Consider the following 21,959-nt stretch of genomic DNA (forward strand, 5'->3'; position numbering starts at 1 on the left):
GTGTGCAATATAACATGTGTTCATGTTTCATGTGTAAAAATACACAGTATTTTTCACACAATTTACTTATCTTTTTACTTATCTGTATACTGCTGTTTTCACTGTCCTCAAAACGGCCTGAGAATTTCCCTGCTCTATGAAGTCCCTCCTTCAGAAACACGTAACGAGTTCTGATTGTGCCAGCGGTTCCCGTGTTGTGATTCGACAGCAGCTTACACACGTTACCGGAAAGGTCACGCCTCTTACCATAACGGGGAGATGAACGCGCTCAAACTACAGCCCCTGAAGGCCAAACAAAGGTGATTTGACTCCGGGATGAAAATAACAGCGTCTGAACGACATGGCGACAAACGCAACCGAACCGAACGCAACCCTTCCTCTTCTCCACGAGGGAGCAACAAGACCACGCCCACTTTTTCGCATATTCTTGTGGGCGGAGGTTAGTCGACAAACTGTTCTACTGACGTAATTAAAGCAGGATGTACATGGATGTAGTCCAGACCGGCCGTTCGCTGTAGGCTTTGAAAGGGAACTTCTGTCAAATAAAATATCTCGCTTGGCATTGAACTTTGAGCTTTATAATTTTACATGTATTATTTATGCTCTAACAGCAACATTACACACTAACTAAAGTTTGAAAAATGGGATCACGAAGAACAGGACCTTTAATGAAATAATTATGTGGCCAGCGTGTCAGTGAAGAGCGGCTCTGTGATCAGCAGTAAACGCTGCTCCGTCTGAAAGCACTGCGAGTTTGAGGCACTTATAACGTGCGCTTGAAAAAGCAACATGTGTCAAACATCATAAGCCTGTTGTCCAACAAAATACAACGTTTAATAACAGGTTTTAACTCCCTTCATATCGTCAGTCGAGCTGATGTGGCTTCTTATCACAGAATGTCAATCAGCACTGAATACTTTATTATGAAAATACCCGAGAAGGCTTAAAGAACTCAAACACCATATCTTGTCACAGAAGTATTATCTTCATGTTTAATCGGTCAAAGCATTTCTATCTTTGAATTACTATGTTCTTGTTGTGTTTGTATTGTATATGTGCACTGGAAGCTTCAGCAACAAGAAATTCCTTGTGTGTGCAAGCACACTTGGCAATAAAGCTCTTTCTGATTCTGATCTGTTTTATTCAGCATTCAGGGCCAGCTTCACATTAGGGATTTCCCATAGGGATTTCCTGAAAATGAAGATTACTTCTCTAAAACAAATGTGGAGTTTCTACTCAAGGGTGCCCTCTCGCCTCCAGTATGAATGAAACTTTTGGGTAGAAAATAAGAAAAATAATACTTCTCTCTAAATAAATTTATATGACAATCCATATGTTTTTCTTCAATGTACAGAAGTTTTAATCCCCACAGTGGATGCATAAGAGGCTCATATTTCATTATTAAAGACATAGACTTTAAGAAATTGATAATTGTTTTTTTTTTTTTTACAATAAATCCTTAGACCTTTCTAATTATTTTTTTTTGTCATAGGCTGTCTGCATATTAACCCATAGGTAACCCATAATTTTTTGGTTTCTGTAAAATATAAATATTATTATTATACTGCTATATTTATTCTTAAATGCTCTATTTAAATGTTTTAATAATTAATGTTATTGTAATAGTAATATTTAAATTTTTATTTAGTAATAATAATAATCATAATTATTATTAGTCATATTAATATATAAACACAAAATGTTATATACTTTTTATATACTATATACTTTTCATTTGTAAAAAATAATTATAATAATAATAATAAAAAAAAAAAAGCATTTTAAAATCGCAATGTTAACCAGAATATTTGCAATTAGAGATTTTCCCCAAATCATGCAGCCCTAGCACAGTTCTTGCCCGCTACCTTTTTGAAGCAAAGGACATTTGGAACGTGGATGAAACGGGTAAAGTTTACACTTCATTAAAACTAAATTCACTGCCATGTAAAATGTAATAACAGATATGAACTATAGACCTTGATAATAAATACATACTGTAGCCTATGCAGACAAATATATACCGATTATAAAACGATGAGGTGAATAAATATGTAATTAAATAAAAACACTACACAACACACCTAGCTATAATACACCAAGTGCCAGGTCGGTGCAATGACCTCTGAGAAGAGGGGGACATTGGTCACCATTGTCCTTGCTGTAAATGCACAAGGCAGTTGCGTTCCCCCGTACTTCATCTTTCCTAGGAATAAGTTCCAGGACCACTTTGTGAGGAATGGTCCCATCGGCTCAGTTGGTTCTGCAAATAGCTCCGGGTGGATGCAGGATGCAGACTTTCTGGCCTTTCTCCAGCACTTTGCCAGACACACTTGTGTGACCCTAGAATCAAAGATTTTGCTCCTCCTTGACAATCATTGCTCACACCTTTCTGTGCCAGCAATTTACTTTTGTCGCATAAACGGCATCATCCTGCTATCTTTCCCACCCCACTGCTCACATCGTCTCCAGCCACTCGACAGGAACGTCTTCGGTCCACTGAAGAGATATATAAACACAGCAGCAGATCACTGGATGAGAACACACCCTGGAAAAACATTGACCATCTGTGACGTTCCAAGCCTAGTGGCCACAGCTCTGCCGCGAGCAGCGACACCGAGCAACATAACATCTGGTTTTGTGTGCACTGGCATCTGCCCCTTCAACCCAGCTATTTTTTTTTTTTTTTTTCATTTATATAGCGCTTTTTTAACAGAGCTACGGCCATCCAAAGTGCTTTACATTTTTGCCTCACATTCACCCATTCACACACTCATTCACACATCGACGGCGGCTCGTCGGGAGCAGCTGGGGTTAGGTGTATTGCTCATGGACACCTCGGCACTTGGTCAGGTGGAACCGGGGATCGAACCACCAACCTTCCGGTTTGTAGACAACCTACATGAACCACTGAGCCACTGCCGCCCCATTTTTGAGGAGCAAGACTTCTCACCTGCTTTTGTCACCGACCGCCCTGTTCCTTCACTGGTACCATGTGGTCCCATACCACATTCTAACATACAGCCACTCAGCCAGAGCCTGTCTGAGGGAGGGCTGTTGCCAGAGTATCCTGCTGGTTCAACCAGGGCTGCCTGTTTAGATTCTACTATCCCTGACCACCCAGCTGTTTGTTCAGGTTAGATCAAATAAGATAGAACTTGGTTAGTCCTGAAGGATTTTAGTAAAATAATAACTAATAAGCAGTATAGGCCTGAGTTCTACGACTTCTGTCCAGGCATTCATTCCAGAAGCTGTACGTGTCTTTCCTAAGGCTGGTCCAAGAAAGGACAAAAAAACGAAGAGGCAAAAGGCTTTGTCCTGAGTCATTTCTTTATGCATGCTGCTCCCATCTGGACCGAGGATGAGCAATAACTGCCTGTAAAAGTATACAAATGTTGACAAAAAATTCTCACTTTGAATGTTGCAGGTCAACGGTGATCCTCACGGACTCTTCGGCGAGGGCAGCTCTGAAGGAGGAGCAACAGAAGAGGATCCAGAAGACACCGTCAGCTCCAAAGAAAAGGCTCTTTGCTAACAAAAACACGGCACCCACAGTTTCTCGGGACAAGGACGAGGAATGTCTTTGGTGTGGGGAAACATTCAGCTCATCTTTGCCTGGGAAAGTGTGGGTGAAATATTCGGATTTATAAAACCGTGCGCACGCACATCCTACGCAGTTTTCCCTTAATAAATCACAATCAATTCTAAATGTAGCGCAGCATTTGCGGCTTCATGTCACGCCCATAGTTGCCCATAAATAGTCCGTGAAACGCCGTGAAATATTAATCGATTGCGAAATCATGGCAAACACAGAGAAGAAATAAAAAAAACTTAACTTCGCTCAATGTGAAGTAGAAGGTATCGTTGGCGAGGTGGAAAAGAGGAGAAAAATGTTGTTTGGAGGGCACAGTGTGGGCATTACTAATGCCAAAAAGGCACTTGAGAGGCAAAAGGTTGCAGACGCCGTAAATGCTGTAGCCTCACAACCTCGGGCCGAGCCAAAATAAAAAATAAATGGTCGGACATCAAAGTCGAGGCAAAAAAGCGTCTAGCACTCCATCGCCAGAGTGTGTATGCCACGGGTGGGGGAAAGGGGACACCGGAGCTGACCCCTCTTGATGAGAGACTGGCGGCAATTATTGGGGAATCCCTATCCCTATTATCTACGTGGAAATGGGAAATAGATCAGTTCAAATGTAATTTCTTGCAGTTTTCTGAATGGTTGAGATATACGTCATACGTTATTTTATTAAAAATAAAACAAACTAAAGGCATATGCATGAATACCACGATTCCGTTGCTGATTAAAAAATTTTTACTATGAAAACAACTTTACCCAGTGGACAATTAATACATCTATCTAACTATTTATCTATCTATATATCTCCCTAATTATCTATCTATCTGTCTATCTAATTGCCTCTATATCTGCTCCGCCAGACGGACACATTGACGAGAATATCAGTTTTGCACATTATTTCGTTCTGTTTACCATATTATTTATGAGGATGATTTGCATAACATGCCAATATTATTGCAGAACATATTTCACTTTTCTTTTTGCAAATGTGTTAATTTGCATTTCTGTTGTAATTTTCGTTTGATTTTGTTTGTTTTACACTGCAGATCGATCAAACGGGTGTTCGTGTAGGCTTTAATTGTAATACTTGCTTTGTGAAGTCTTCATGTTATTTATGAGAGGTAGTATTGCCATTTCTTTTACACAACGGTCTACAGTTTCACACACTTTCACGTGTTTCTTCCATCTGCCGACAGTGTTGCCATTTCTCAACCGTTTTTGTGCGTACGCCTGGGTCAGAGCTTACGTGAAGGACCGCATATTTTCCCGTCAAGTTTGCTTTTTGTAAATATCAATTATTGCTTAGAGCGGGGCGTACGCCTTCTTTTGTGCGTATGCAACGTTTATAACTGAGGCCCCAGGTCACACGAGGCATGCACTGAAGGTGCAGAACATTATATCTGTCACAACTGTGAAAATGAGTAGGCTAATGCCTGTAGTTATGTTCCTGTTTGTTTGTACTGTTAACATTAACTGTTAACACTTCCATCCAATCTGTCTTCTTGCTCATATAGTGTTATTTCAATAAAAAAACTTAAATTTAATATAAATTGAATATAAAGATAAAGGAAATAATGTTTGCAATTACATTTTAACAAGGTCACAGTCAACTATATTTAATAAAAATGAGTAGGCTAATGCCTGTAGTTATGTTCCTGTTTGTTTGCACTGTTAACATTAACTGTTAACACTTCCATCCAATCTGTCTTCTTGCTCATATAGTGTTATTTCAATAAAAAAAAAACTTAAATTTAATATAAAGATAAAGGAGATAATGTTTGCAATTACATTTTAATAAGGTCACAGTCAACTATATTTAATAAAAACAAGAGTAACATGAAAAAAACTAGCTAGTATTGTTGTGTTACTTTTGACCCACCTATGTGTTACTTTCGTCCCAACTGACGGGGCTGAAAGTAACAATGTGCAACTTATGTTCAAAGTGAAATTATATTTTGAATGTCGTTCTACATTTTTACAAAATACCACTTGGTATTGGTACAACAGTATTACTCACGCTATCAAGATAGAAACGAGAAAAGACCTAGACCAGTAACCTAGAGCGCAAACAGAAACAATCTAACTTAGAATTGCGTGGAAAGACAGCACTTCCCGTTATAAAAAAGGCTCTAAAAGCAGCCAGGGAGCAGCCATCATAGCACAGAAACTGCATTCGTTAAAATCACAAATGACTTACTCGTAGCTGCTGACCAAGGCTGTATCTCAATACTAGTTTTACTTGATATTAGTGCTGCATTCGACACCATAGATCATAAAATACTCTTAGATTGTCTTCAAAATTACACTGGTATTCAGGGACAGACATTAAAGTGGTTTAGATCGTACATGTGGCCGTTCAATGTCTTCTTGTATGTCAGGAAATAAGACACAGCCATGACATCTAAAAAAAAAAAATTAAAAAAAAAAGTATTCTTTTATTCCTGACTGAGTCTCAAAGGAGACACAGCATTAATGTATTTCTTGTTAAGGGAAGAAAAACAGTTTTTGGGGATACACTTCCAATTAAAGGGTTAGTTCAGTGATTTAGCATTGAGCTTTGTATTTAAACTGGGTCATTTATGCAGTAGAAATGTGAATTTGGTGCCTTCTAGACTGAGAAAAGACAGAAAATGTATTTTTGTCTCATGTGGATGAAAGACAACAACTCCCAGAATGCACTTGCTTCGCTGCCCTACTTAGGCCACTTGATAACATGCAAACAGCTCCATCTAGTGGCTGTAGTCTTTAGCCTCTAGTCAAATTTTTTTTTTTTTCCTGAATTAAAATGCATAATTCTCTTGTCTCAGGGGGATATAAGGGGGGAAATATGGTATATTAATACCATAATTTGAATATACTACCGGGTTTCTACTGATACAAAGCCTAATGCTAAATCACTGAAGTTACCCTTTAAAAAAAGGAGCTGGCATATAACAAAAATAATCAAACCACCCAATCGACTCCAATGAGTGCAGAAAACAACATAGTAACATAATTACAAAACAAAATAAGAAGGTTCTTCACAATGATAATCTCAAAAATAAATAAAAGGGGTGCAAAACAACGGTAGAGGCTTGTATGTGCCTAAAGAAAGAAATAAAACACAGCATACATGAGAAATCTGCACATTTTACCACATGAATACATTACATAAATAGAGCTTGGGCGTCGCGTTGCATTGTGGGACGTGGCGGCCATGTTGTTGGCCTCGCGAATGTAAACATACAGCAAATCGAACAAGGAGAAGCAGAGTTGGGAGACAGAAAAACTATGTTAAATTCCCGAAAAGGATGTGGAATTTACCGGGATACATTAAATAGGGAAGCCAGGGACCAGTATATGGACAAAATCGGAACTATTAACGGTTTGGATCCATATGCAATGTGCAGTTCACAAATGGATGGGTTCAGGAGCTGCAGATCATGAAGCCTATGTAACGTTAACCTTTTACCTTGAAGCATTCCAACTGCACTGCACCGTTCTGTGTTCTCAGGTTGCAAATGTTCTCTACTTGCAAATAAACACTGAAAAACATCTGATTGTGTGACACTTCTTGCTTTTGCACATCATACTGTTATTGCGTCTTGTTTATAAGACACATGCATTTAATTTAAGTATATTTATACTTTATACTTTTTTTATAGTATATTTTATACTATATAGACAGCTCCCATTGTCTTTTGTATTAAAGTCCTATGGAAAACTCTTGAGTGGCAACAACAAATTTCATTACAGAAATAAGCAGAACATATGATAGTGATGATGAATTATTACAAATATGTGTGATATTCTAGATGGCTAATATTTACATACATCACTAACCTCTAATCTTTTGTCACATATAACATGCCCCTCTTTAAAACAACAATTAGAATAGAAAAGGATTTGTTTACTTTTTGCTGACCTCTTTAACAAATAAATATGACAATGGTCTGTCAGTTTATGAAACAAATTTAATGGGTGTGGGCCTCTTTTTATGTTAAATAAATTGGAATTATGCCAGTTCTTTTCATTAGGCTGGCACCAATCTCATTAGCATATTATCTTTCCTAATTCCGCACATCATGTGCTTTCAGTTGCTCATGTCTGCTAACAATTAGGAACAGATGAAAAGGTCTATACATTAAGTGTCATTGTTGTAACTGGTGTTTTTGGTGTAGGCCATATACTGTCCCCGCAAATGGATGCAAATAAAGTAAAATAAATAAAACACTTTTTTGTATATCCTGATAGCTGCTCAAGAAAGGAGCGCTATTACATAAAGAGATGTGAAAATCTCACAATGAAAGGTAGGCCTAATGGTGTGTTAAGTTGGTCTCACTTTAAAAAAGTAATGCAATTGTGACCTGTACTTACTAATATAACATGATTAGGCTACATTAGATGGAGAGCTGCATTACATCTGCAGGAGAAAAAAGGACAAGAGTCAGCATTTGGCTAAGGTTGTCCTTTCACCTGAGGCTGAGTAGGCGCACAATGTATTTATGGAATTTCATGCAGGCCCGCTTGATGGACATTGTGGAGTGGAGAAAACACACACTTCATCAACATATAACTTATTCTATTGTTTGTTCTTCCTCCTTTAGATTGAATGTACAGAATGTGGAAGGTGGTACCATTGGGACTGTGTGGGCAGACCTTCCACAGCTGGCAAATACAGCTGTCCTGCATGCATGTAGTGCATTTGTCCTGTCTCTCTCTCTCTTTTGTTATCACATTTTTTGCTTCAATACCTGTTACCTGTTTGTTGAACCTTCCCCCAAATAAATGTTGTGGGTAATTCACTGGATCCTACTTGTATGTAACTAGTTCTAAAATTATATTTACACAGCGATGGATTATCAGTTTTCACCACTCCAGTTAGGAACATTTATAGAGTGTCCTTTATGCTTTAACTCTTTAAAAAAAATGGGCTAATGCTTGACATGTCCTTTACCCAAAGCAATATTGGTGCTTAAGTTAAATAAGGCCACAAACTATGCTTAAAGTCGGCATGAAACGGAAGTTGAGATCGTCTTTTTCTCCTTATTGTGACGTATATCCGAGTGAAACGGCTTCTGAAATTATAAAAAATGTAGGGCGAGGCTTGATTTCGTCCTTCGGGAATTGATTGGATCGTTGGAAGTTGGGCGTTGCTAACAAAATGGAGGCAGATTTGAAGTTTGCACTCAGTTGTGGAGAAAAACTCGATCTATCTCTTAAATAAATGTATTTTCTCTCTAAATCTTTTCTACATAATGTTACTGAGCATATTTCCTCACTTTTCGCTGGTTTATGCTACAGATTTTACTTATTTTAAGCCTTTTATGGCTTTATTTCTGTAAAGCTTTTTTTCTCAGCTCTCCCTATATAAGGGGGCGCGCCGTAAGCGTGTTCACACGCTGCATTCCTCAGTGCGCGTCGTCACGATAAGCTGTTCGTCTGACTATAGGCTATTGAGTAATTTTTACATTAAAAAAAGCTTTTATTTCTCATATTATATTTCTCTCTTTTTGCCTCAAGTCCTTCTTGAAGAAGGTATTGTGTACACCGAGAAAAATGCACCTAACCACGATCAGTGATATGTTTCTGAGAGGAGGTGCAGAAACGAGACGGGGCGATAACCCCGCCCTCGCGCCATAGCACATGACCGGGAGAGAAGTGAGGTCGTTTCGAAGGGGGAGGGAAAGTTAGCATATTTGATTAAAGATTATAAGGGTAAATTAATTTTTAAAAAATAATGAAGTGCCCAGATAAATCAGTTATAGTAAACACTACAATATTAATATAAAAATACGAATTGTAAAATTTGATTTCATGCCGCCTTTAACAAAAAAAAAGAGCAAATACACACACACAATTTAATTTATCGAATGAAAGTGTCATTGGATCCGAATTTTATGTAAACGAATGTAACAAATGGTGGCGTTGTCTAGCTGTGTCGAAATCAAACCACATTAAAACTTCTCTTAAACTGCGTCTGAAACATACACCAGATCAGCGACAGAGGACAAAACAGAGCCTTAATGATGCAAACATTTACCAATAACGTATAAAGCGTTTTAGATCTGTTTCAATTCGCTGTGATGAATCTGTCGCCGTCTAACATCTGCTGGAAATCCAGGTAAAACTAGCTGCGTGAACGCACCCGTCCCCAGATAACATGATCCCCAGTTATCCGTGACACCGGCACACGCGCAATCTAACTTATCGCTGTTCTGCCCTCTAACACAGTATAAAGAACAACAATTACTGCATGTAACATTAATATATATGATAAACAGTGTTATTTTAACCTTTTAACAACTTTCATAACATTTTACATTAACTCACGCTCAATCTCCATTGATATGGACTGAATTCCCCTCCCCCACTGGAGATCTCTCACATGCAGGAACACAACACTCCTATAAACGGCGATTTACACTATCCACTCCATGCAATCACACGATTGTCATCACCACAGGTATGTAAGTCAACATCAAACTGAAGATTTTCTCTCTTTAACAGTTTTATCAACTATTTCTTCCTCTGTCACTCTGTGTAACTGACTTTTCTAACTGCGCTCTCTCAGTCTGACGCACGCTCACTCTCCCTGCGCATGCACACACTCTTAAAGGAGACAGCATGCACAGCTGCGTCATGCACACATGAGAGTGAATTACTGGTGAACATTGTCAAATACCAGGATATTCCTGACCCGGTTACATATATATCAGAATGTTACCAATTTGTCTATTTAAACGTTGAAAAATCTAAGATAACGTTGCTAAATTATGGAGTGCCGCAAGGATCTGTGTTATGGTGCGTTCACACCGGACGCGATTCGCGCATAGGCGTCGATTTCGGGGGGGACGGGGGGGACGCGTACCCACCAGATTTCGTCATGAGTAATTTTGTACCCACCACTTTTTTTTTTGAAAACCTCGAGTTCAATTTAGCCGTTCTGCTGCTGCGCTGGCTACACGCTTCTCTGCAACAACTGTAACATTGGGATACGATAAGTTCTAGGTTGGGGGAGGGGTGGGTCATCGTGTCACTGAGGCAGGTGCAGCTCAGCTTAGCTGACGTGCGCCCTGCAGATGATGCTAAAGTTTTCATTGGTCATGTCAATCACTGTACAGATTGCTTACACTAAACACGGATCCCTAAACCTACCCGTCACTGTAACCTAAACCACTGAATTTGGCTGCAGGGCGGGATTTCCGCTGAAGTGATTTGTGGAAAAAAAAAATCACGCGTTCACTTCTCCTCCTGACTGGCAATTGTGTTTGTGGTGCTGCTGGCCACCTGCATGAACATGTGGAGGAGGTAACGTATTCATTTATTCTTGACAATCAGTAAAAATCCTTTCTCGTAGTTTTGACCAAGAGCAGCATGTTAGATTGATAGCTTTTAGCAGCTAAATTCTATCATTGACGTTAGCCGGCAACATCAGCTTCCAGAAGCCAAGTAGCTGCTAACTGCCACAGTAAAGTTGAAAACTCTGGTCACGAATATAAAAGGAAATAAAAGAAAGAGTACAAAGGTCTACAAAGGTTATCTATTCTCCTCACCTGTCAAATCTATAACTGACACTCACTCACATGCGCAGTTCTCATTTTTACCTCAGGTTAACATCAAAGCACAAAGTGACTATTACACAGTTCGCAGCATTGAAGCATCTTCGGTGTAGCGTTATTTGGAGGTCATACCACAGGAGTTCTAAATGAATTACCTACACTACCCTCTGCCAGTCTTCCCATGTGTTGTATTTTTAACAAGGTAAAATGTATGGAGTTGCAGCATTTGCGTGTTATTTTATGTAAAAAGTGAATTATTAGTGGTTAACTTAAACCAGGTAACTTAGGATCAGGCGGTCGATTCAAACATGTAAGCGAGAGAAGGAAGGATTTATAAGAGCTTATGACGGGTTAATTGCTGTGTGTATTGCCTATATTTCTGTCACTGATGCCAATCAAATACATTTTATTATGGTCCTTCCTTCTTTATGCCAGCCAGCCAGTGTTGAGCTCCAGCCTTTGTGTGTGGACTGGACTGAAAAGAGGTGTCCAAATCTGAACAGGTATGGATGTGAATTCAGCAGATTTTGAATTGTTTGCTAAAGAGAAATTAAGAGCTGTTTTTTAATTAGGCTACTATTTCTAGCAGAACTGTGTGTGTGTGTGTGTGTGTGTGTGTGTGTGTGTGTGTGTGTGTGTGTGTGTGTGTGTGTGTGTGTGTGTGTGTGTGTGTGTGTGTGTGTGTGTGTGTGTGTGTGTGTGTGTGTGTGTGTGTGTGTGTGTGTGTGTGTGTGTGTGTGTGAAAATAAAAAAACACAGAAATTAAGTGCATGTGAATTCAGCAGATTTTTTAATGATTGCAAAATAGAAATTAAGTACTGCTTTTTAATTATCTCTAGCAGAACACAAAATGCACTTGTGTGAGTCACAAGCTGTCTACTGAGTACATGCATTGAACAAATGAACAACTGGATGTACCAGAACTTTTTTAAATTAAATGAAAAACTGAGGTGGTCATTTTTGGAGCAAAAGAGGAACGAATAAAAGACAATTAAAAAGGCAGCCTATTATCAGCTTAAGAATATAGAAAGGGTTAAAAGACATCTCAGCAGGATCTGGAAAAAACTCTACTAAAATTTGCCAAAGAGATGTGAACGCCTCTCGGATGTTCCAATGAAGGCCACAGCTATTTCTTTTCTGTCAATATTTTGCAGTTTCTCCCTGTGGACATGGCAGACTGATACGCTGTTGAGCCGTGACTGTGCCATTGTGGAGCGGAGCCAGGTTTTCAAACGTCGCAGGGCACTGAAACTCCGCTCAGCTTCGCAAGAAGAGACAGGGACCACAAGCAACAGCCTAACCAGAGCCTCCACTTGTTGAAACAGTCGCCTCACTTCTGGCACCATGGTCTTCAGGATCTGAATGACCTCCTGGCAAGAATGGAACTGGTAGCTTGCTTTCAGCATAGCCAGTTGCATTTGCAGCAGCTCGGCATCCAACTCCGGGTACAGCTCCACTGCCTCACTCGACTCACCTGTCCGAAGGTGTTCCTCCAACTTGGCCAGGTGGCCAAGGCCCTCCTGGCTAAATCTGTCATCCAGCTGAGTGACAGCTGTATCGGTGGCACAGAAAAACTGTACTTGGAAGTACTCCTCTGCAGAAGATGGGATGTGACTGTTTGCTGGCCCACCATATCGGTTGGATGGTTTCCTAATATGTGGCAGCATTATTGGCTCGAGATCAAAAGATGAGGCGAGTTCTACCGCTCTCGAGTAAAGACTCATAAATGAATTGTTTGTTCTCTTCGCCATGAAGGCTTTCTTGGTGCAATCCACAGCCTGTAACATCCCGCCAATTGATACTGCTCTCCCTTACAAACTTTTATTGAGGCCTTCCAGCTTCAGAAGGATATCCTGCCCCATTACAAGGCCAAGGACAGTGGTGCCTTTGTGAAAATGGCCTAGAAGGCCTCTTGCTCGAGGAGCTGAGACACTTCCTTTATCTGAAGCAATCTCCTCCAGTGCAGCCAGGACCACCTCATACTGTGTGAGGACCGACTTGATGGCTGGTGTGCGCACAGTCCATCTTGTGGCACACAACGGCTTAATGGTGGTGAACGAGCCATTTTCAGATATGGCTATCTGTTTAAAGATGGTCTTGAACTTCCCAGACTGGCCAAACAAACAACCCAGGTCATGGATCCATGTGAGGGCATCACTCACAACTGGTGCGGATGAGGAGACTGCCTGAGAGACCAGGTTCACACAATGTGGCCCACAGTGGACAAAAATGGCAAGCGGCTGTACTCTGCGGACCAAAGCTTGCATCCCAGATATGTGCCCCGACATGTTTGCCGCTCCGTCATATGTTTGGCCACGAAGACCTGAGAGTGGAAGGTTGAGGCGGAGCAGCACATCGGAGGCAATTTTCCAAAGATGTGTGCCAGTTGTGGAAGAGGCCTCGTACATCCCCACAAACTCCTCCCTTGGCTCCAAGTCTTTGTCGACATAGCGGAGGCAGATGGAGATCTGCTCCGTTCCACTAATGTCCTGGGTTCCATCCATTATGAGGGAGTACTGCAGTACAGGTAAGGCAGAAATTTCTTCAGCAACCCCCCTAATTATGGTGTTTCCCATAATGCTCAGCATTTCGTTCTGTATTTCAGGGCTGGTGTAGGTGTGATGCTTCTGCAGCCAGCTTGCCAGGTTGGGGTCATCCTCTGCCTTATCCCTGAGATAAGTCTGGAAGTTTCCCTCTTCGTTGAAATGGCCTCTAAGAGCCAAGCCCTGTTTGGAGAGATACCTCAGAGCACCTACAATTTGTAAGAGAGCAGACCTGGCTGCCTCTTGAGCACTTGCTGATGGGCTGCATAATTGCATTCTTACAGAATTTTGTAGATGCGTATGTGTGTTGACAGCTATAATGTGTGCCTTGCTGATCTCATGCCTACTGAAAGCTTCCCTACCCTTTCTCCAGTTTCTGAAGCCTGCCGAAATGAAGGTTGGTTCAGCACTTTTGGCCAAGGGGGAGGTTTTCTGCGCAAAGGTATTCATGCAATGAATACACAAAACCCCCTTTATTTGATGGCTGTAGTGTAGCCAGGGGAACGCTTTGTACCAGCTGTCCTGGAATCTTAGTGTCCGATTTGCTTGGGTAAGTGGCTCAATATCCCTTGCACTGGGTTGGTGCGGGCAGTCCAAAGGATGTTTGAGGTGGATCCCCTCATTTTGAGTAGCTGGCTGCTCCTGAAATGTAATTAGTTCATTGGATTTGAATGAAGGTGTAATTGAATAGTAGTTTAGTTAATGGCATAATTTTTGTATATAGTTATTTGTGTAAATAATGTAGTAGTTTAGTAAGTGGAATCATTTTTGTCAAACAGTAATGTTGCTTGGTTTAAGATTATTGTTGCTGTCTGTTTATTTGAATTGTATAGCTTTTTTCTCCAGATATATGCAGGCCTCACCTTGTCATGCTCATCTGTCTGTTCTTGCCTGTCTGTCTTTCTTTCAGATGGACCTGGGACCTGTTCCTGATATAAACCATATGTAATGTAACTTGTTTTTCATTATTGTTGTTCATTAACCTTTACCTGTCTTTTTTTTTTGTGTGTGTGTGTTGACCTCACCTCTCTATTGTGCACCAGTTCCTGACGTTCAGTAAGTTCTTGTCCCTAATAATGTAAACAATACAGTGAAGATGGATGGTAATTTGACTGATTTTGCCCTGTCTCATTTTTATTGTGCTTTAAACAAAAACTTTTTTTTATAATGCCTGGATTTCTCTTTTTAGGACTTTGTTTCTGTTTTTGAACGTGCTACCTCACCTCTTCGCTGTCTTCCACCAGTTCCTGCCTTTCACTTAGTTCCTGTTCCTAATAAAACAAATTTAAAAAGATTGATAACTCCATTGATTTTGGCCTGTCTAATTTTTACTGTGGTTTTATGTGGTGTACACCCAACAGTCTACAGCAGTTCTTGTAATATCTTCACTTCTTTTCTCCAAACCGTAAATGTAATAATTCATAATATATAATTGGAAATTGAAGGCATGATTCGAGCAGGCTAAGTGGTTGTACAAAAATTTGTCACACTTTTGCTGTCCGACCGGCCATAGGAAATTAATGGGAAACTGACAAAAACACAAATATTCTCTACAAATCGGCCACGATGCAGAAAAAAAAGTGCGCAGCAATGAAGGGGTGACCTTTTAAAACATTAACAGTAAAAAACATAACATAATTATAATATAATTATAAAATTAATGTTTAATAATAATATAAATAATAATAAGCTGTGATAAAGCATTACTGTTTATTTTTTTGTTTATTTTATTGAATTGTATTGTGTTCTCTGTATTCAGGTTTGACTGTAGTAATAATCCAAAAATGTGTACACTTCACATCAAATTTATTTAAAAAAAAAAAATTATAAACCTTGGCAAAAAAGTATTATTTGAGAATTTATCTAAATACAGTCAATTCCACATCTTAAAAGTGAGTAATTTGGTTCAAAAACAACTAACGTTAGAGATTTCACAAAAATTTCCATAGAGCGCTATACAGGCATCTAGTGGTAAACACATGAAATAAATTTTATTTAATTTTCTATCAACAGATGGCACCATTTTTAGGTGCCCGGTCACTTCTGACCGGGAAGATAACAAGTGGTACACCCAAATGAAGAGCACCTGAGGGTTACGCAAACTGTGTGCTGCGGGTAACTGCTAGCTAGCTAGCTAATAACATTGTCAAAAAGAGTGACAGGTTGGGTTATGCATTTAGTCGATAATAATAAGATACCCAGGCACTTACTGTGCATGTCTGCTTGGCTTTAAAAAAAGCTCTGATATCCTGTCCACTTCTTTTTGACATAATGCTGGTATTATTCTCTCTAAATTACTATCGCACTTCTTTTTTAAAGAATGTTTTCAAATGAGCTGACAGTTTGGCATGGACAGTGAACGAGCGGGAACGCGCGGGGCTACCTAGTCTTTGCTGGGATTGGCCAGAATTTCTGGCCAAGGTATCATAGACGAGCAAGTAATTTTAGCCTTCATACAGTATATATAAAACACCATACCAGGTTGCTAGTGCCATGGACTATAACACATCAAAGTGATAACCTGTAGAACAAATGGATGTTGTTGTACACAGCATGGATCTGCAGACCATTGACACAAAGGTAAGATGCGATATGTAGATTTACTGGTATTATTATGGCTAGGTCTTGTGCATTTGCACACAAGGGATCAGCTGTTTTAACTCTTTAGCAATTAAATGTTAGCCTTCTTTAGCCACCAACTTAATTAGCTAGTTATGGTTTGCATTCGTGCAGCCAGCAAGCATTGGTGGAGATGATCATGGAGTAGTCAGTATCTTGTTTAATTATTGCTTGAATCTATTGCTGAATTCTGGAATAGTTGTGATGATGATGATGAGGATTGGATGCTTTCAAGTTTTGGTCAAAATGCCTGATGTAGATTGGATGGATGCATGTTGTTGTGAATTGAGAGCAGCCAGATCATGTGATAGGCAGCGTTCAACTGTGCGACACGTATTTTTGCTTTTTCAATCTTGGCTAAATTTGTTGTGCAGAAGTTGTGTTGTGTGTAGATATGGTCAATTGTACTGGGAATTAAATCAAATTATTACATGGCTTGGTTGAATTCCACTGTAGAATGCGGCGTGTTATCTTGATATCAGACACACCGTTGACATGGAAAAACAGAGCGTTGCTATGGATGCGGCAGGATTCTAACCATAGAGACAGAACTGACTATTTTCTTTAGCGGAAGCAATACAATCGTGTTTAAATCAATAAACTCCTTTTTAAAGGGGTGGTAAACCACGATTTCACTATTCTAACTTTAGCTAGCGTGTAATGTTGCTGCTTGAGCATAAACAACATCTGCAAAGTTACAACGTTCAAAGTTTAAAGCAAAGGGAGATATTTGCTTTTAAAGAAATCAGTTTCTAAGAACTACAGCAAACGGCCAGTAGGCGACTACACACATTCCTCCAGGGCTTGCTGACATCACCAGGCTCAATATTTACATAAACCCCTCCTCCGAGAATATTAAATAAGGGGGGGTGAGGCCATTTTGTATCGCGGCGCTGTTGTGGTATAAGTTAGTTAGGCTGGAGTGTTGTTGCCGCGATGCCGAGGAAACGCTGTTATTTTCATCCGGATTGCAGGTCTGGGGTACTTGCTTTGTTCAGCCTTCATAGGGACGGGGGTGCGTTGCAGAGCGTTTAACATACAGCATGTTATATGCTCGTGTGTTTGAGTCAGCGGGGAATCAGGCGCGCGCGGGGCTCCTGCAGCTAAATAATCCTACATCTAACAGAGGAAAACATCCACCGTCTTCGCGATTTCAATGCCGGATTTGCACAACGTCAGCTGCGTGAAAAAAACACTGCCGGTGCGTGGATGCACGACGCGCGCGCTGCACATTTCACGGAGGACAACACAAACTTCCACAAACTTCGCAAGTTCAATACAGGATATGCACAACGGCTTGTCCTGAAAGCTGGATTTACAAACAGAAGCTGTTCACGGGCCACAACCTGTAAGTCTGATTTATTTTTCATCGATGTGTTTTCCTGTAATAGGTTGTTACAGGATGACAATGCTGTTCTGCAAACCAGTTTGTTAAATGCTCATTCATACTTAACGTTATCCGACGAACACCTAACATTACAAACACTAACGTTAAAATCTCAACAGCAAACTTGGCATTAGTGTACATGATTCTTTGATTAGAGCTTTTATGTATTGTAATCTACAGGCATGCTAAACATGGTTCTGTGTGTGATTCAGCTAACTTACTAGTTAAAGCCAGTGCTTAGTGTTTGTTTTGGGTTAGTTCTTGCGACAGATATTTGGCTGTAATCATTCTATAAATACAAAAGTTAAAGTGCCATTCAGTAGCGATCATTATAGATCCGCAGTCTTTACTCTTGAGGACTGAACAGGTTCTGCTCGATCATCTTCACTCAAATGTTCTGGATCTGATTCAGGCTCATATGGTTTTATTGACGCCGTTGTTTCTAACACTGACCAAAGCACAGCCTCCGGTAAGGGGCGTGACGTTTCCGACATACGTGCACTGCGGTTAGCGAATCACAACGCACTGGGCCAGCTAACCAATCTGAGCCCACTGCGTATTTTTGAGGGACTGGCTTCATACAACCCGGAAAGCATCAGACCGTTTTACAAGGAGGGACAGAGCAGTGTAGAATAAAGGTCAAATATATGAAAAATAAGGCAATTTTTTTTAAAACGAAGCATGAACACATGTTACAGTGCACCCCACAAACACAGCCAAGCCTTCAAAAGAATGTGTTTTACCACCCCTTTAAATCAATATTTTGTGTCAAATTATTGATTTATTTGGTGGGTAGCCATGTAATAAGCGGGATAATGTAGAGCGAGGCCCGATTTTGGGTTAGATTTTTTTTCCCCGTTTTCAGTGGTTATGAGGAGCAACATGAGAGAGAAATTTGGTAATCATTATTTAGGTACATTAAAACCACGTCATGGCCATGTCATATTGTCAACATGGTACTTATGAAGCAGATTAGTGGGTCATATCATATGTCTAATGCTTTTTGAAAACTTGCGGCTTTCTTCTTCATAAAATGAGTCTGGCAACATCACATGATTTTTGTATACATTTTTATTTGTTTACATTAGTAAGCTACAGGACATCGCCTTTCAAAACATGACCTGCGCGAAAGAGAGAAAAAAAATGAATACATCATTATACCCAGCACTTCTGAAAATGCACTTCTGAATGAGTCTCTGTCCCCAGCACATTTCAAACCAAACTGACGCCCATGGATTCGCGCGAGTGATTTACATGTTAAGTCAATGCAGAGACGCGAAATGGCATTCGGCGGCGAGATTCGCGCGATTGAGGCGGCGCGAAGGGCGCGAATTGAGCGTTTTGAACGCGCAAGTTGAAAAATCTGAACTTTGGCGGATATTTCGCGCCGCGTTAACCAATCAGGAGCTTGCTCTAGTAGTGACAACAATGAGGAGAAAATCTGTATATTAATATCTGGTTCAGACAATATGATTATCACTGTGATAACATTAAATGACATGAAACACAACCCAGTCTCTTTTTGTTAAATGCAAGTTTATGTATGATCAATAATACAAAAGTATAAGTAATGTATAACAAGCTATACATGAAATAAAGCAAACAATGCAGTCAAACATTCAAAGTCAGTGCTAGTAGGCTAACGTTACAACTACAACGTACAGTTATAGCCTAAAAATATAAAGTAATGAAACTTATCTTTGCCCTCAGCCTAAACGATTTGCCAGGGAACAAATTATAGATCCATGAGACCAAAGATCGGCCGTTACAAGACGAATTATAGCTCGAGACACACCACAGAGACATCAGAGCCAGCGGTAGACGGCAGAAGGACTGGCCGAGGAAAGGTTGCCCTCGCCGGCTTTCACGTGCGCTGAGCGCACTGTCCGCTGGAGCTCACAGCTCCGACAACGGCAGATAAAATTTTCAAATAGGCACTGTTTATGTAAATAAACCAAAGATTTGAGCTTGAGATTGTAACATTGTAGAATAATTGAAAGAACTGAAAAGTGTTTTTGCAGATTTTATTTAACAATTTAACAGACACTTTAATAAATGGGTGATAACATTAACACAACTATATACATTAAAGCAAAAAATTAAAAAAAATATAATTTAAAAAAGGTCTTAATCTTCTGAATCTCAATCTGTGTCACTGAATTCCTGGTTGATCTCTTGTGGGACCGCCACCTCTGGGATTGACAGCACCTAGACAAACAATTTAAATAAATTCAGTGAACAGACCTTCAAGTTTTAATGTCAAACAAGTAAGTAAGTGTTAACCATTTTAAGTAACTAGGGATTGGCTGATACCAGACTTTCTCTTTCATGGTATGAAATGCGATGTAGCCTATGTATATTTTGTTCAAAAACATGATCTTAACTGAATATTTTATGATAAAGTCATTATAATAGGATATCTCCATCGTCAAAGAAATTCACTTCAGACATTCTCATTTGGCCAAAAAATCAATAAAAAAAAAAAAAACTTGTATCGGTACACTGTATGTATCGGCAAGAACAAAAAATGAAATACTACTGCTACTCATTCCATAAAGTGGTATTGGCCCATCCCTACAAGTAATAGTCGATTGCCAGAGTCTTTTAAGTGAAATGCTCACAAGAAGTGTATTTTTGTACCTGTAGTTTACTGTGGGCTGGTGCATGTTTTAAAACATTTGTGATGAGTCCCTCCACAGCTTTGTCCTGTAGTCCAGACCGACTCAGCATGATAGCCCCTGATGTGTAGAATAAAAAAAATAGAAATGTTTTGTAAAGTTCTAGTGTAATTACAATGTTTTGGAAAACAAGTGGTGTTCTCATTTGAAATATAAATTAAATGAAGCAGAAGGGCATTTAATATTGATATTGTCTTATAGATTTGAAATCTATATTTTGAAACATGAACCAATTGTAAAGCAGAAACTGTTTAGACAAGCATACATGCATTTTTTGTGCTGTGGAACATCCACACAATTATTACCAAAAGTAACACTTATATTAAACTCACGTTTGATAACCTGGTACACTGCTGTATGCAGCAAGGTTTTTTTCCCCTTCTTCCCATGAAGGCTGTAGTTCTTCCAGACACTGCTAGAAGCTACAGCCCTCATGATACGCCTTGTAGCTTCTCCCGGGTTGGCTCCACCAATCAGACTGAGATGGTGTGTCTACACAGAGGTATTACAGAAAATTAAAAATCAGTAATGCGGTAAATATTCAGCTCTACATAAAACATAGTTGTATGTTTAAACAATTACCCACCAATCTCTTCTTGTAGTCCGGAAGCTCTTTCAGTTTTGCCTCCAAGACAGCAAGTTCTTCCAAAGACTGGGCCACATCGATTTCTATTGGGGTCTCCCGACCCGGGCTGGCTCCTCCAATCTGGTTTAACCGGAGGAGGATCTCCTGGATGCTTTTTGCCATCACATCCTGGCGGGTCAACATTGCCTTAAGTGTCTCTGATTCAGAAACACAAAATCTTTCAAAGACATTAAAATGAAGGTCAGAAATGTATAAAGTGCAAAGATAACACATTGCAGTTATTACATGACTGAAATTTACCCACAATAAAAATTAACATACCTTGCATTACTGTTACCGTTTCGGTTAAGGCGTTGATAGAGTCTGACACACTTGAGGAGCAGCTGGCAGTTTCTGTGTGCACATATGCAATACAAAATGCAAGCATGTTATAAAACAAGAACTACCAAAGTTCAAATCACCAGGCTACATTTCTTGTGTGTCACCAGGTTGATAACTGTAACACTTACAAATAAACAAGATTTTCAAAGTCATTAAACCAACAATAAAAATATAATCATACCATCAGACATCTCAGGCTGAAAAGGACTAACTGGATTAAGATCTGTGTAAAAAAAAAAAAAAATTGTCAACATAAGGTATATTTTAATATAGATCCGCACAACTTGACAAAGCTTATGCAACAATTGTTAACTTACTGTTCATAGTGTTTGTCTGCGGAAAGATGCAGATGGGAGGTGGAGGGAGTGTTGGTCCTGCAGAAGATTTCCGTGTAAGAGGCAGCTCTGGTGGTCCATGGGACAAATCTAGATACATATTTCCAAGATACTTTGGTTAATCATTAATTTACGGGACTTTTGTGATTTCCAAAAATGTCATGCTAGCGATTTTCTTATAGAGGACAGTCTTGTGAAGCATGGCATGCTTGAGAAATATTGAACAATTATTTAATATCATACCTCTGGATTTCTTATTACTATGGAGGACCTGTTCCGCAGAGTCTTCATCTAAAAAGCATACAATAAACT

General features: G+C 39.6%; 1 long non-coding RNA gene across 1 annotated transcript; it reads right to left on the minus strand.

The window, feature by feature from the left end:
* Positions 1–19,794: 19,794 nt before the first annotated feature.
* On the minus strand, positions 19,795–20,721 carry LOC307129171. Its single transcript, XR_013816855.1, has 3 exons — positions 20,678–20,721; positions 20,308–20,405; positions 19,795–19,875 (listed from the first exon to the last, which is right to left on the minus strand). It is a non-coding gene; the product is annotated as an uncharacterized lncRNA (long non-coding RNA).
* Positions 20,722–21,959: the final 1,238 nt, after the last annotated feature.

This window comes from Gobio gobio (genome assembly GCF_949357685.1).
Source record: "Gobio gobio genome assembly, chromosome: 7".
Lineage (NCBI taxonomy): Eukaryota > Metazoa > Chordata > Actinopteri > Cypriniformes > Gobionidae > Gobio > Gobio gobio.